Here is a 14,377-nt window from a genome sequence, read left to right on the forward strand (position 1 = left end):
CCAGGAAGTTCAGGGTTAGCAAACATGCCCCCCAGTCCTTCTCTTGGGATTTGTCAAGGTTGCTCAGAGTGATCAAGGTGGCCAGGGGTTGCCAAGTAGATGCTGGTGGACTGCTAGAGATTTCCAACAATGGATCCCTTGATGCATTTGCTGTGGTCCAGAATATGTATCCATTTCAGGCCAGAAAACCATGTGAGCAAAGGTGCAGGAAGGTGAAAGGGCACAGAGGGCTGGTTGCTGCCCGGTTGGCCATCCCCTGGCCTGAAGTCCCCTCTTTCTTCCCTCAGCCTCAGAGCTCCCTTCTCTGTGGGCCTGTGAGTACAAGAACTCAGCTCAGATCTCCTGGTCCCTTCCATCAGATGGCGCTGGTAAATTTCTAGGACCAACCACGTGTGGAGAGAAGTGAGCTTGAAGGGAGCTCAGAGCAGCCTAGGCAACCGAGGGAAAAGGGAAGGATGTACAGAGCTGGAAGGAAGAAGGCAGGAAGGGACCTTGGTCACTGAGGGCAGATGGAAGATTCAGTTTGTGGTGCAATGAAATCACCGTATATGGCTTGGGAGGAAATTTTCTGCAAGGAGCTGCATGCAAATAGGTCATCAAGTAATGGCAAAAGTATGCAGCCAGACAGAGGTGCCTCTGCAGTTTCTGTGTCTCCAAGGGATAAGCAAACTCCAGGAAGCCATGGGGCTCATAGCTTCATGCAACTGAGGATGGGGATGAGAGACTTTCCTATCTGTCTCCCTAGCCGGCCTCTTGCCTCCCCTTCCTACTTCCCCTCTGGGCCCTGCCAGACTCTGACCAGCATCCCTGTGTTCCTTGTGGCTGGGATCAGGCAGGGACGGGAGGTTGCCTAAGATGCTTGCTGGTGACTAATGCAGTACTTGAACAGGAAACAGCCTGAAAAGGGCTTAGGAAGATCTATAAATAGCTCATGTCCTAAAAAAAAGGTACTTGGGAAGAAATGGAATTAACACATTGGGAGGAGAACAAGGAGAACACAGCCTTCAAGCAAGCCTAGGCCTTCTCCTGGGAAATGAACTCTCCAGATGGAATCCATCTGCCCTTGTAGGATCAGCTGCACCTGGTATGCCCTGCTTTTCCCTGAGTTGACCAGCCAGTCCAGCCTGTGCCAATATGACATCCTGAACTGTCTGTGGTTCTGAGATCAAGCCTTATAGAGCCCATTGTGTGGGTGTGTGTATGCATGAGATGGGAGTTTACTGAGGCTCAGGGTGCAAGGCTATGATGGGCCTTGCTCGGTAGGGAAGTGGAGAATAGAGGCGGGCAAGTGTCAGGAATATCCCTTCTGACTGCCTCAGTTTCCCTCTATCCACCAGCTACAACAATCCTTGGCCATCCTGAACCCAGTGAGGGAGGGGGAAAGAAAGGCAGGAGAACTGGCCTTGGATAGAATGGTGGGTCATCAGATGGAGTTCTAATACCAGCCAGGATGCCCAACTGTTGAGTCACTTCTAAGACATTCCTTCCCTAGAAGATTGAGATGTTGCTTTGGTCTGGTAGATTTCAAGTCTTTATTTTTCCAAAGGAAGTTTGAAGAAAGAACAGAGCTACCCTTGTTACGGTGAGGACCCAGAGTTCCTCAGGCTTATGCACACCCTCTTCCCTGCCTCCCTGAGAAGCCTCCTCAGCACTCGAGGCCCTCACAAAGTATTGTTTGAGGAACACAGCAGAAGAGGACTCAACAGGTAGGGCTGGCCACCAAAACTCCTCTGCACAGTCCCTTTTATCTTTTATTAGCTTTTACACAGCCTGGAAACTTAAAATAATGGAAAGTGATCTTAAGTAATGGAGAGTTAACTAGTGATGGGAGCCAAAACAGAAGAGGGATTTATATCTCGCGACTTGCCTGAAACCATATTTACTGTTAATGTCCATATTTACTATTGTGATAGGCTAATTACAAAAATGGACACAATATTCCTTCTCTTGCAGGATGCACATGCCCTGCCATGTGACTTTGTAGCACTTCCATTAAGAAATAGAATGCATTTTCCTAACCTCTGAATCAGGTTGGTCTTGAGATTTGCTTTGAACAATGTTGAATGACCATGACAGTATGTCAGTTCAAGTTTAGGTCTTAAGAGTTTAGGTACCCCCTGTTTCAGACCCCTGCTTCTGTCAAGATAGCAGTTCTGGGTTGGCCTGCAAGAGAATGAGGGAACATTCAGAGCAGAGAATAGAGTTGTCCTTTTGGAGGCCAAACCAGACCAGTCAGCCTGCCAGCTGCTGAAGATGAACGAGCAACTAGATGAGAAGTTATAAATGGTGGCTGTTCTAAGGCTTATACCTAGGGGAGTCTATTTTATTTCTCCTCCAGCTATCTATTGCTGAGTTTCAACCCAACCCAACACTTAGTGGCTTAAAATGACTTACTACATATTCACTTCTTATGGGCTCCCATGGTCCTGTGCATCCACCAGTCTCAGCTGGGCGATGCCCACTTAGGCTTTTCCATGTGATTATAGCACATGACCACTGAGGTTTCAACTGGGCTAGGGGTCTGAGATGGCTCACTCCCGTGCCCTGCACTTGATGCTGGCTGTAGTCATGGCTCAGCTGGGCTGCTACCTGCACATGACGTCTCCCTGTGGCATGAGCTTCTCACAGCATGACATCTGGGTTCCAAGAGGCAGGCAAGGAGCTGCCAGCCAGGGAGGGGTGGTGGCAACTTGGCACAGCTACACTTCCCCCACATTCCATAGGTCAAGCATCCACAGCATCCTACCCTGTAAGGGGATAAAGAAGCAGGTGTCACCTCTTGATAGGGACATGGTAAGGTTACATTGAGAAAGCACTTACAGGATGAGAGATACTGGGGCGATCTTTAAGAAATAAGATCTCTGGCTCCTTACTCAATCCCACAGGGAGTAGCAAATGCTGAACATTTTGGAGATAAAGATGTGCAGGGCCTTGCTGAGCACTGTCAGCTGCTCTGGGCCCAAAGGGTAAAATGAGGTGGCTGAACAGTGACAACTGCCTGCCACAGGGAGGAGGTGGCCTCTGGAGTGTATTAATTTGTCCTCTTTACCTCTTGGTTTCCTCTTTTTCATTTTTTCTAAGAGCTCTTCAGTATGGGTATGAGGAAATGCAATTGTTTAATTTCAAAAGTGAACTGACAGCAGTCAACACCAGCCAAGTGCTTTGTCAATACCTTTGTAAAGGGAAACATCAGACTATCTGCAGACTATTTGACCTGTACAGTGGGAAGGAAGGCATCCATCTCTGCTTGCCCCAGCCAGGCCCATCTTTAAGGGCTGGAGATCCTGAAACTGTGTTTAGCTTCCCCCAGGCCCATGAGCCCGTGAACCCGACCTGCTCCTGCAGTGGAAACCCCATCTGGGCGGTGAGAGAGACAGCTCTTGGTTTATCATCCTAGCTTTGCTGAACAAAGCTCCCCTCCTTGGGTCTCCACGTGTTTTCTCAGCTCCAGTCTTTCCCCAGCCCAGTCTGGTGACTGAGCTTCCGCTTCAGTTCTCAACAGGTTTCCCAGTGAGCAGGGAATCTCATGGTCCCCATTTGACTGAAATCCCAAGGTCTTGCTAACTTCCCTTCTCTTTTGCCCTTAAAGGCCAGACCTTGTTCCTGAATCCAAAGCCACTTTCTGTATCAAGCTAGAAGTCCCCTCAGAAGATCCATGCTGATGCCCACCTGAGGACAAGTATCCTTGGCAAATGCCAAAGACTCTCAAGCCCTGCCCATCTACCCAAGAGCCCCTGCCAGGCCTGAAGCCAGCCTGTTAGCTCCCATGTGGGCCCCAGGACTTAATTCTCCTGTCCTGACAGCCTTGTAGCCGGGCCCAGAGGGTTTCTACAGGAAGCTGGCGGATGCCTCCCATACTGAGTTGGTTTTTGGCTTGCTTTGGCACCAACATCCTGTCTGCCCTGTTTCCTATGGAGGGGCAAACTAGACTGGTTTTTAATTAAGCCCATACCCCTGAGAGCTTAGGGCGCATGTTGGCTTCATAGAATTCCTTCAGTAGCTATCAGAAAAGGGAGGTGGCCCAGAGAGCTGGGGATAGGAGAGAGGGAGGGGAAAGTAAAGTCAAAAGTCCACAATGGCTTCTTCCTGGCTGAGGTAATACCGCAGCAATCTGCCTTCTATAGTCAGTTGCTCACCTGAGTGTCCAAGCTCAGGAGTGGCAGTCCCTCCCCAAAGTGGCCTCTCCAAGCCCACAGCTCCACCCTGGGCATGCATATTCTCCTTCCTATCCATCCACTGATACTGAGGAGGACCTTTGAACAATTTCCCTCAAATCAGTGCATGGGACACATGCAGGTCTGAAAATACTTGAACAGAGGAAATTGTCCAGAGTTCTACCCTAGAGAGAAGTGGTATGTGTTTTCTAGGGAACTTTTTATTTTTTTATTTAAGCTTAACCAAATTACACACTTCAGATCATCTCTCTGGTGCTTCCTTTGGTCCTGAGTTGAATCCCTCTGTCAGGCTACAGGGATCATAGGGCTGCTGTGGTTTCTCTATCCCCATCACAAAGGGCAAGGGTCCCTTTGGAATGGGTTTCAAGAGTATCTGTTAGTACTGTCATGTGTAACTAATTAAAACAAATTTAAAAAAAAATTTTTTTTAAAAAGATTTTCTCCTATACGCACTAGGCTTCAAAGAGCTACCCTCAGAGAGAATCCTCAATTGTGAAAATCTGCTCACCTTCTTCTCCTCTCCTTTCTCCTTCAAAGGACTCACAAGGTCTCCCTGGGAAGATCAGATCACTCTTGAATGGGTGCTCACAGGTCCCAGGATGCAGACCCTGGGACAGGAGGTCCTCCTTTCCAGGACAAGCCTGCAGCCTCAGCTGCCACCACCCCCCTCTCTTCCTATCCTCTCTCTCTCCCCCCTCACCTTCCTCCTTCCCGTTTCTTCCTTCCATGGTCTCTCCTTGACCCTCTCTCCCTCTCTTTTCCTCCCCTCCATATAGGTACCAATGGGCACACTGCTGGACTCAGATTCCCCAGACAACGGTTGACACATCATTCCTTCCTTGATGCGCTGGATGGCCCTGACCAGATGAGTCCCTTCATCTTCCTGAGCCATCTTTTCTCCTGTGCAAAATGGGGAGGACCCCATCTGCCACTGTGGCGAGGATGAGGGGATTCTAATATTTTAAGCACTCAACCCAGGGCCACAGGTGATAGCTCCTGGGTGAGTGTTCACTGGCTCGAATCCCCGCTGGGATGTGATAAGTGTCCACTGTGTGCTGGGTGCAAAAGGCACCCAGGAGGGAGAGGCAGAGAGCCTTGAACAAACCTCTGCTGGACTCTCCGCTGGAGTATATGGTAATTATTTGTTTCCAGAAGCAGTGGAAGGAGATATAAATAGCTCCCCTGCTAAGCACTCGGGAACTGGATTTTAAAGGCTTCTGAACACTTAAACACAGAGTCGCCTGGTGGCGGGGAGGAAAAGCCAAACCTTGATCCTGCAGCCAAGCCCTTCTCCTGTCTATTCTGCTAACAGGTTTGCCTAAAACCCCATCCTCCTCCCACCCGGGAAGCAATATTTCAAATAGGAGGAAATCATGTGTCTCAAGCGCCTACCTTCTGCCTGTGGAGCAGGGCAGGCTCAGAGCACAGAAGGAGGCAGCCATTCATTCTGCCAAAGGTGTGGGTACAGGGGAAGCATGGACTTGGGCCAGGAAGCACGAGTAGGAGTTTGCAAGACCTAGAGATGAAGAGATTAGAGCTCAAGTGAGCGGGAGAAAGCATGGAGGTGCCTGTCATGTTGCAGGGCTGGAGGGCAGCTTGCTGGGGGCCATATGCTTCATGGGGAGACTTCTGGCAGTTGTTCAGGGCAGGAAAAATGATTTAAGGCAAGGAGACTTAGGAAGCCCCTGAAAGTGTTTAAATGAGAGGTGTTGGAAACCTTAACTGCAATCGAGTGATTTGGGTTATACGGTGGTCCTCTGTATCTGTGAATTTGATAGAGAACAGATGAGAACAGTGAGAACATGAGGCTAAAAGCACAATTCTATAAACTTGGCCCACTGGGCTGATCCCCACATGGTTTCTTTTTTAAAGCAATTTACCTGCAGCTCTGCCTGGCTTAAGTCGACAGGATATGCTACATTCCTCAGCAAAACTACCTGCTATCTGCAAGAAGAAATGCAGGCCTGAAATGCCAATAAAAAGAACACAGGTTACCTTCAAGTGGGGGAACTTTTGTGACCCAGACCAGATCCCAGAACTCAAGGAGATAAGGATAATTCCCTCAACCATAAAATCTGTAAGAACAGCTTCCAATTAGAAGGGATCAGCATGGGCCAACGTGACCTAGAGTTGTTATGTGCCATGGGGACTTGAAAGTCTGATGTCATTCTGATGCCAGTCAAAAGTCAAGAAGTAGACCTGGGCAGGACTCTGGAAACTTCTTTGGTCCCTGGGACTCCACTGAAACTGGAGGGAGAAGAGGTCCCCCACTGTTCTGCTCTCTGAGAGGACCCACTCTCTTGAGAGTGTCCCCTTCCCTTTTCCTATCCCTTATAATAAGCTCAAGACTGTTACTCTGAGCAACATGCCTGAAATCTTTCTGGCATGATCACAAGAATCTGGGTGAAGAAGGGACCTCTGTGGCTGCCTCAGCTTTGTGGTAGGCCTCTACCCTGTAACAGGTTTCAACCAACCTCAGATGAAATTATTAGAAAAAAAAATTGTGCCTGTACTGAATATATGCATTTTTTTTCATGATTTCCTAAACAATACAGCATAACCATGATTTGCATAGCACTGACTTTACATCAGGTATTATAAGAATTCTAGAGATGATTTAAAGTATACCGGAGGATGTGCAGAGGTTATATGCAATGGTAACCATTTTATATAAGAGACCTGAGCATGGTTAGATTTGGGTATCTATGGATGACCTAGAATCAATCCTTAGAGACGACTGTAGTTTTCCTGCAAAATTGCAAATCAATGAAGGGAGGGACAATGGCTGAATCAAGTTTTATCTGTATTGGGGTTTGTTTAATCCAGTTTTGTTTATCTCCCCACAGCACCCACAGGAGCTCCCTGCCTGTGATAGGAGCTTGGTATATAGTGTTGATAGAGGGGAGGGAGGCAGGAAGGAAGCCAGCAGGCCCGAGGCCTACCCCCTTCTTTTCCAGATAAGGAAACAGCTAGAGAGAGGGAGTTATGTTTTTCAGGACATCCTTAGCTGGAAGATTGCTGTCAATATGAAACCTCTAACTATTCTGCTGACAAATTTTTAAGCCCAAGCACTTCTGATGCAGAGACTACAGGTATAGTCTAGTACCCTGAATGAATTCTGTTGAAGTTGTGTTCTCTATAAGGAAGTACTTTCTGTTCCCTGAAGGCAGGGAAAAAAAAGTGTTCCTTTAAAAGAGACTGAATTCTCCATGATGAATAATACAAAACAATAAGCCCTTCACCTGGCCTCTCTCCAATGAACAGACTCTATTCAGGTGAATCTAAAGGCACCTGATTGTGCGCTGTTGGCTCTGAGGGCAGGGCAAGGCCAGCAGTACCTGAGGACTTTACAAGTCTTTTGTTCTGCCACCAAGCAGTAAATAAGTCTCCACCCCAGCAGAGTCAACTTCCAGCCACCTGAACAAAATTAACAAACTGCACACAAAGCAGAACACCTCTAAAGCGCACTCAGGTGTGAACATAGGGGCATCCATCCTTCTGCCATTCTTCTCATCTGCTGGAGACTGACAGCCGCCTGCCCCTCCGGTCCAAGTTTCCCCTTCCTGCTGAGGCTCCAGACCACGTCTCCTCCCATCCCCTGCAGGATCCGGCTCCATCTGTCCTGACTCTGCTTCTCTTCTCCCCCTCACCTGACTCTCTTCCAGCATCTGAACATGCTCAAGGCCTAAAAATGAAAATACCAGAAGCCACCCTCTCTTTGGCTTCCTCCCACACTTAGTGTCCCTTTCCAATCATATGGGATTCTGCAGAGAGCCACCTATCCTGACTGTCTCAGATCCAGTTCACCAACCCCCAAGTCCAGGCTTCATATCCATCTCTGTAGGAATGAAGGAAGGGAGTTAGAGGCTGACACTTAGTGCGTGCTTTCCTCGAACCAAGAGATGTTGTAAGAATATTATATGTATTAATTGATGTTGTCCTGACGACATCACTGCCAGGTAAGAGCTGTTGTTATTTACATTTCATTGGTGGGGGGGAAGGGAGGCAGGGAGCAGGTGAGTATTTGCTCTGAGCCATCAGGATTTGAGCAAAGGCAGCGGGCACCAGAGACCGCGCTCTTATCTTTATGTTTTCCCCTTTCTTTTTTTTTTCAATTTTTTTAATATTTATTTTTTAGTTGTAATCGGACATAATACCTTTAGTTTATTTATTTATTTTTATGTAGTGCTGAGGATTGAACTCAGGGCCTTGCACATGCTAGGCAAGTGCTCTACCGCTGAGCCACAACCCCAGCTCTTTTCCCCTTTCTTCGACCTGCATCCAGGACCACCCATCTTGAAGTGGAAAAATATGCATTCATTGCACATTTAGCAAAAGAGAGGAACCACGGTGACTTAAAATTCAAATGAGTGTCTCATTATTTATTTATTCATTTGTTTATTATTTTACTCTTTCTGAGGTTCTCCCAGGTGCGAGGCAAAAAGAAAGAGACATGAATCTGTCACTAAGATGCTCAGAGTTCAAAAGGGGAGCTGAGCAGCACTGAGGCATGAAAAGAGAGCTGGTAAATCGGGAGCAGGGAGTTAGTGAAGTCCAGGGGGAGTTGCTTACATTGTTTGTAGCAGTGGTTTTGCTGTGCATTGGAATCATCCTGATGTTTAAAAACTACTGACACCTGTTCTCATCCCCAGATGTTATGATGTAGTTGGCACTGGAAGTTTTTAAAACTCCCCAGGTGAGTTTAAAGTTCAGCAAAATTTGGGAAACCCCAGCTGAAAGGGTGATGCAGAGGGAGTTTGGTTTACAAGTGACACAAAGCGGAACTCTAATGAGCTTAAGAATTAAACCAAAAACAAAAAAACAGGGCGGGGGAGTGCCATATCTTGGATTATTAAAAATATAGACCAAGAGTATATCACTCTGGGTAGGGTTTGATACAGATCTCCAAAGTTGTCACTGGGATAAGCTTTCCTCTTTCCCTCATGGTGGCTCTAATCTTAGGTTCCCCTCATTTGCAAGAAATAGCAGTTCAACCTCTGTGCTTCCTTTCTTTACATCCAGTGCAAAGAAGAGGTCTGATGTCTTCAAAGCTCAAACCAAGCCCAAGAGTCAGTTGCCTCTGACTTAGTCCTGGACCAATTCCTAGGGCTGAGAGGTGGAGATGGCCGATTGGCTCACTGGGGGTCATGGGTCCACTTATGGGGTCAGGGTGGGGTTGCTTCACCTGGAAGCCCCTGTGGAGAGTGGAACATTTGTGACAGGTCCTGTTTGTTCCGGGAGATGAGGGAAAGGAGGTGGGCAGGGCCAGATGGAGGAGTTTAACTGTATTTTCTAGAAGGTAGAGATATTTAAATAGCAGAATGACATGACCACTTTTATATTTTAAGATATAATTCTGAAAGTTATGGAAAGCTTATCTATGAATAAAAAGAAAAGGAGGTTGTAGTCATGCCTAGAAAAGATATTGGGGATCTAAATTAAGACAGTGGCCACAGAGGTGCACAGGAGGGAAAAGATGTTTCTGAACTAAGATTTGTTATCCAGTTGATGAAGAAGGTTTCGAGAAAGAGAGGAACCACAGGTAACTGAAAATTCACTTTTGGAAAATTGGGTGGACGATGGTACCATTAGTGGAATTAGGAGCATCAATCATCAGTCTGGTTTTGGATGATTCAGTCTGGACACACTGACTTTGAGATGTCATCTTGGTCCATTTTGTATTGTCATAACATCACAAACTGAGTAATTTATAAAGATAAAGAATTGATTTCACACAGTTCTGGAGGCTGGGAAATCCAATATCAAGGTGCCAGCGTCTGGTGAGAGCCTTCTGGCCTTCATCCCACGGCAGAAGGTGAGAGGGTGAGCAAGAGCAAGAGCAAAAGCAACAGCAACCGGCTCTGAGGACAACAAACCCACTGCTGTGACAGTGACATCAATCCATTCATGAGGGCAGAGCCCTAGGACCTACTCACCTCTGAGGGGCCCACCTCTCAACACTGGTGCATCAGGATTTCAATTTCCAACACATTGACTTTGTGGAGATATTTGAAACATGGCAAATGTCTTGAACACAACCAGAAAGCAATGTCCAGAGCACAGATGAACAGAAGAATTTGGGGAGAGCAGGAAGACCCTGAGGTCATTCTGACAGCAGAAGCTAGGGTGGTGGGTATGATCCCCCGTGGAGAGATGGAGAAGAAGGAGTAGGAAGAGGGCAGAGGTGGACAGGTGGTGTTTGGAAACAAAGGAAGGAGAGTTTCAAGAAGGGATGGTCAGAAGCATCCTATGGGGCAAGGTCATGAAGGAGGAAAGAAGCTGAAAATAGACTATGGCTTTGACCACTAGGAGGTCCTACCACCCGAAGGAGAGCCCGGGTACAGGGTTTGGGGAGGGTGAGAACAAAGATGCAGGGGAAATATGGATGGGTCACTCAAGAACCTGATGGTAAGAGGTGGGGGCAGTGCTTTAAGGTGTGTCAGATAATTTTTATATGCTTGCTTTGTAGCTTTTGTTATTATTTATTTCCTTTTTAAAGTTTGGTTTGGTTTGTTTAAGGAGAGAAACTGGACCATGATAATAACTACCAGGAAAAATTTTAAAAAAGAGAAAAGTTGAAGATAAAAGAAGTGACTTTCCATACAGACAGAAAGCAGATCAGCCGTTGCTAGAGACCGAGAGGAAGGGGGAAAGGGAGCCAACTGCTCAACGGGGGTGGAGTTTCCTTTGGGGAAGATAAAAATGTTGTGGAACTCGATAATGGTGATGGTTGCACAACCTTGTGAATTCACTAAATGTCACCGAATTTTACACTTTAAAACGGTGAATTTTTGTTTGCATGTGTGCCTTACTGTGCACACAAAAAAATATGCTGTGCTTAGTGGGTTTTGTGTGGTTTCATTTCTTTAACATAATTTTATAGCAACTTTACTACTCCCATTTTAAGTAAGAGAAAGCTAAGTTTCTGAAAGACTGTTTATCCAACTAGATTGGATACAACTAGATGGATAATTCTAACCCAAAATAATTTAACTACAAAACCCAAACTTAACCATTTTATCATACTGCTCCCATCATGAAAAGATTTCTTAGGTACATGTACTGATAATGTGAATTGATTCACATATACCAATGTGTTAGTCAGCTTTGTATTACTGTAATGAAATATCTGAGACAATCAACTTAAAAAGAGGAAAGGGTTTTTTTGTCTCATAATTTTGGAGATTTCAGGCCATGGTTGGTTGGCTCCGTTGCTTCTGTACCTGTAGTAGAGCCGTCCATTATGGTGGGAGTGTGTGGCAGAGGAAACTTCTCACTTCTTGGCTGCCAGAAAGCAAAGAGAGAGAGAAGAAGGGGAGGGATTCCCACTGTTTCCTTTGAGGGCCAACCCCCAATGACCTAGGACCTCCCACTAGGCCCCGCCTCTTAAAGGTCCCACTATTTCCTAATAGGGCCAAGCTGGGAACCAAGTGTTTATCATGTGGGCCTTTCAGAGTATTCTGGGTCCAAATTATAGCACCCAAAGTGTTAATGGTCTAAATATCTGGGTGATGAGGATATCTATGTTTTTAGATATTTTTTCTTTTTGATTGGGAACATCATTGATTTGAAAAATGACAAAGCTTAATTTTAATGCAAGGAGGAACAAGATTTTAGAGGTAGGATGTTTCTCCGAAGGAAATGTTATAGGCATGTAAGAAGCAACTAGAGGGGATATGGAACCACACAGGGACACGGGTGAGTCTGCATGCAGAGTGTGGAGGGAGCAGGAACAGAGGTAATAAGGAAGACTTCTCAAGGTGGCAACCTCTAGGACAATCTGAATGGGAGTGATGCTTGTCACTGGGTGGAAGTGAGGAGGGAGGCCTCCTGGGAGGGGGAACTATAGCACCCTCCTGGAGCCTGGGGAGGGGGTGGAGAGGAATAGACAGAGGCTATACTCAGTGGGTATGCTCCATGCCATCTCTCTATGCTCCTCTTCCAGGGCTCATTCCTTCTTCTCTGCCCAGAAACAACCATACTAAATGAATTTGCTTTGCTCCATGCTCTCCAAAGGGCAGCCACAGCCTCATTCCCAGATGCTTCCCTTGGTTCTCAAAGAAGCAGAAAACCTCGAGGGCAGACCTCTCAGCATCCTAGAAGCTGCTGAGGCTCTTGCCTTCCTGCTTTGTTCTGGGATCCTGTGACTCTTGGGCACACACCCAGAGCCCTTGTTCAATTGCTTCTTTGATTTCCTCCCAGTTAAACTGTCCGGAATTGTTGGCCAGTGGGAGGGTGCGGAGTGGTAAACTGTGCAGAGAAATGATATTGCTGTCCTCTCCTCCTTGCCTGTGTGCCAAGGGATCAGCCCCCTTTATTTGAGGCATTGCCCAAACCAGTTTGCCTAATGAGCCACTTTCCTGTGGACTGGCAGGTCTCCCATTCATTCCCTCTTATCAGTGTTTACCCTCTTTTAGGGAATGGCCTACTCTATAATTGTTGTTGTAGTTTTGCCATTTCTTTGACAAACTAATATGTCCAAGGATCTTTCCTATTTCCAATAAGCACATATCATAGTTACAGTATTTTTATACTTAATGAGATATTGTGCTGGTCATCAGTTTTAGAGGGGCAAAGTGACCACTTCTTAGGTTCAGGAGAGAGACAGATAGCTTTGCATTCTAGTTCTGCTAAGTCTTGAACCTCCTTGGTCTTTGGTTTCCCTCCATGTAAAATGAGGTTAATATTCCTGACCTGCTATGTGGGTGTCATGAAGATAAGGGTCTATGGGAGGCCTTCAAGAACGGGCAGTTTGTATTCACCTATTTTATCAGTTAGGGTTTTCAGGAGGCAGGATCATCAATATGATGTGGATTATTATAAGTCCTAGAGTTCACACAATTGTGAGAGCTGGCCAAGAGGTCTATCAGAGGCTACTGTCAAGATGTCTCCTGGGGGCTCTGAAGTTGCTTTAGGTCCACAGGCTTGGCAGATGGGCAGAAACCCAGATGTGAAGTGGAGCCAATCAAAAGCAAACTGGAATACAGACAAACTGAATCCTTGAGGCCACGGCAGAATTCTCACCACCTCCAACTTTGGCAGCCTGGTGCCCCTTAGAAGCAGCAAATTAGAGCATGTTCCCTGGCCCAGCCTCAGGGGAGCTGAAGGAGGAGAATCTGCAGGAGTTGAGGAGCTGGAAGGCAGGCTGCCACCCCATGCCACCGACATGCATGAGCTGCAGTGGTGCCAGAGATGTTGTGCTGAACGTCTGTGCAAAGGCAGTTTCCTAGTCTCACACAAACGTCCCTGTGGTCAGTCCTAACCCAGAACCATTCTGGAAAGGGAATAATCCTGAGAAGTTCTAGCTTAGTAGTTGCTACTATACCAAACCACCACAGTGAAAAGTGGTTGGCATTAATTGAGAGCCGGAACGTCATCTGGTTTGACCTATGCTCCAATCACACAAGGAAGGGCACATTATCCCCGTTTACTAGATTGATCTGAGTCACACCCCAGCAAATGCAGAGTTTGGAACCTAGGTCACCATAGTCTGAGCTCTTTCTTCCAGAAAGTTACTAATGCAGCTGGCTTGGGTTCCCCCCGCCCCCGGCCCCAAGTCCTCAACATGCTAGGCAAATGATCTACCACATAGCTACATCCCTAGCCCCAAGTTAAAGCTTTTCTATTCAGCTCTATCAGTGTAACACTAGGAATGCCCTTGTGCCTAGTCCCGTATCAGAAGGGCAGGAGATGATCTGACAAGAGCTAGGACAGCTCCTCCTGAACCTCCCAGAGTTGGGGCTGTCTCAGATAGTCTGCTGCACACAGGAAAAAAGATTTTCAGAGAACAGCAGGAAGGCAGCAGGAATGTAACTATAATTAAAATGTATGTATCCACTACAAAATGCACCCAATTTAGAACAAAGTTTGGCGAGGGTGGAGGGAAGGCACGCTGAGTGGACATCAAGGGGCACATCAGGATGACATGAATTTCTGAGAGGTAAGAAGCACAAATTCCAGGAATCTAGAGGTGGCAGGGGTGGGAAGGGGGAGTGCAGGTCTAGGTGAGGGTCCAGGCCTGTTAGAGAAGCAGTAGTTGGATGGTACAAACACTGGTTTAGTAGGTATTTTTTGTTGTTGTTTCTTTTGAATAGCTTCTGTCTTAGTCCTTCAGTAAATTTTACTGTCACTTCCCACATGCTGGGTGCTGTTTCAGCAATGTGCACTGAGGTCATGACATTGGCTACCTCACCACGGCTCCT

This window comes from Spermophilus citellus (genome assembly GCF_964194105.1).
Source record: "Spermophilus citellus genome assembly, chromosome: 2".
In the NCBI taxonomy this organism is placed as follows: Eukaryota; Metazoa; Chordata; class Mammalia; order Rodentia; family Sciuridae; genus Spermophilus; species Spermophilus citellus.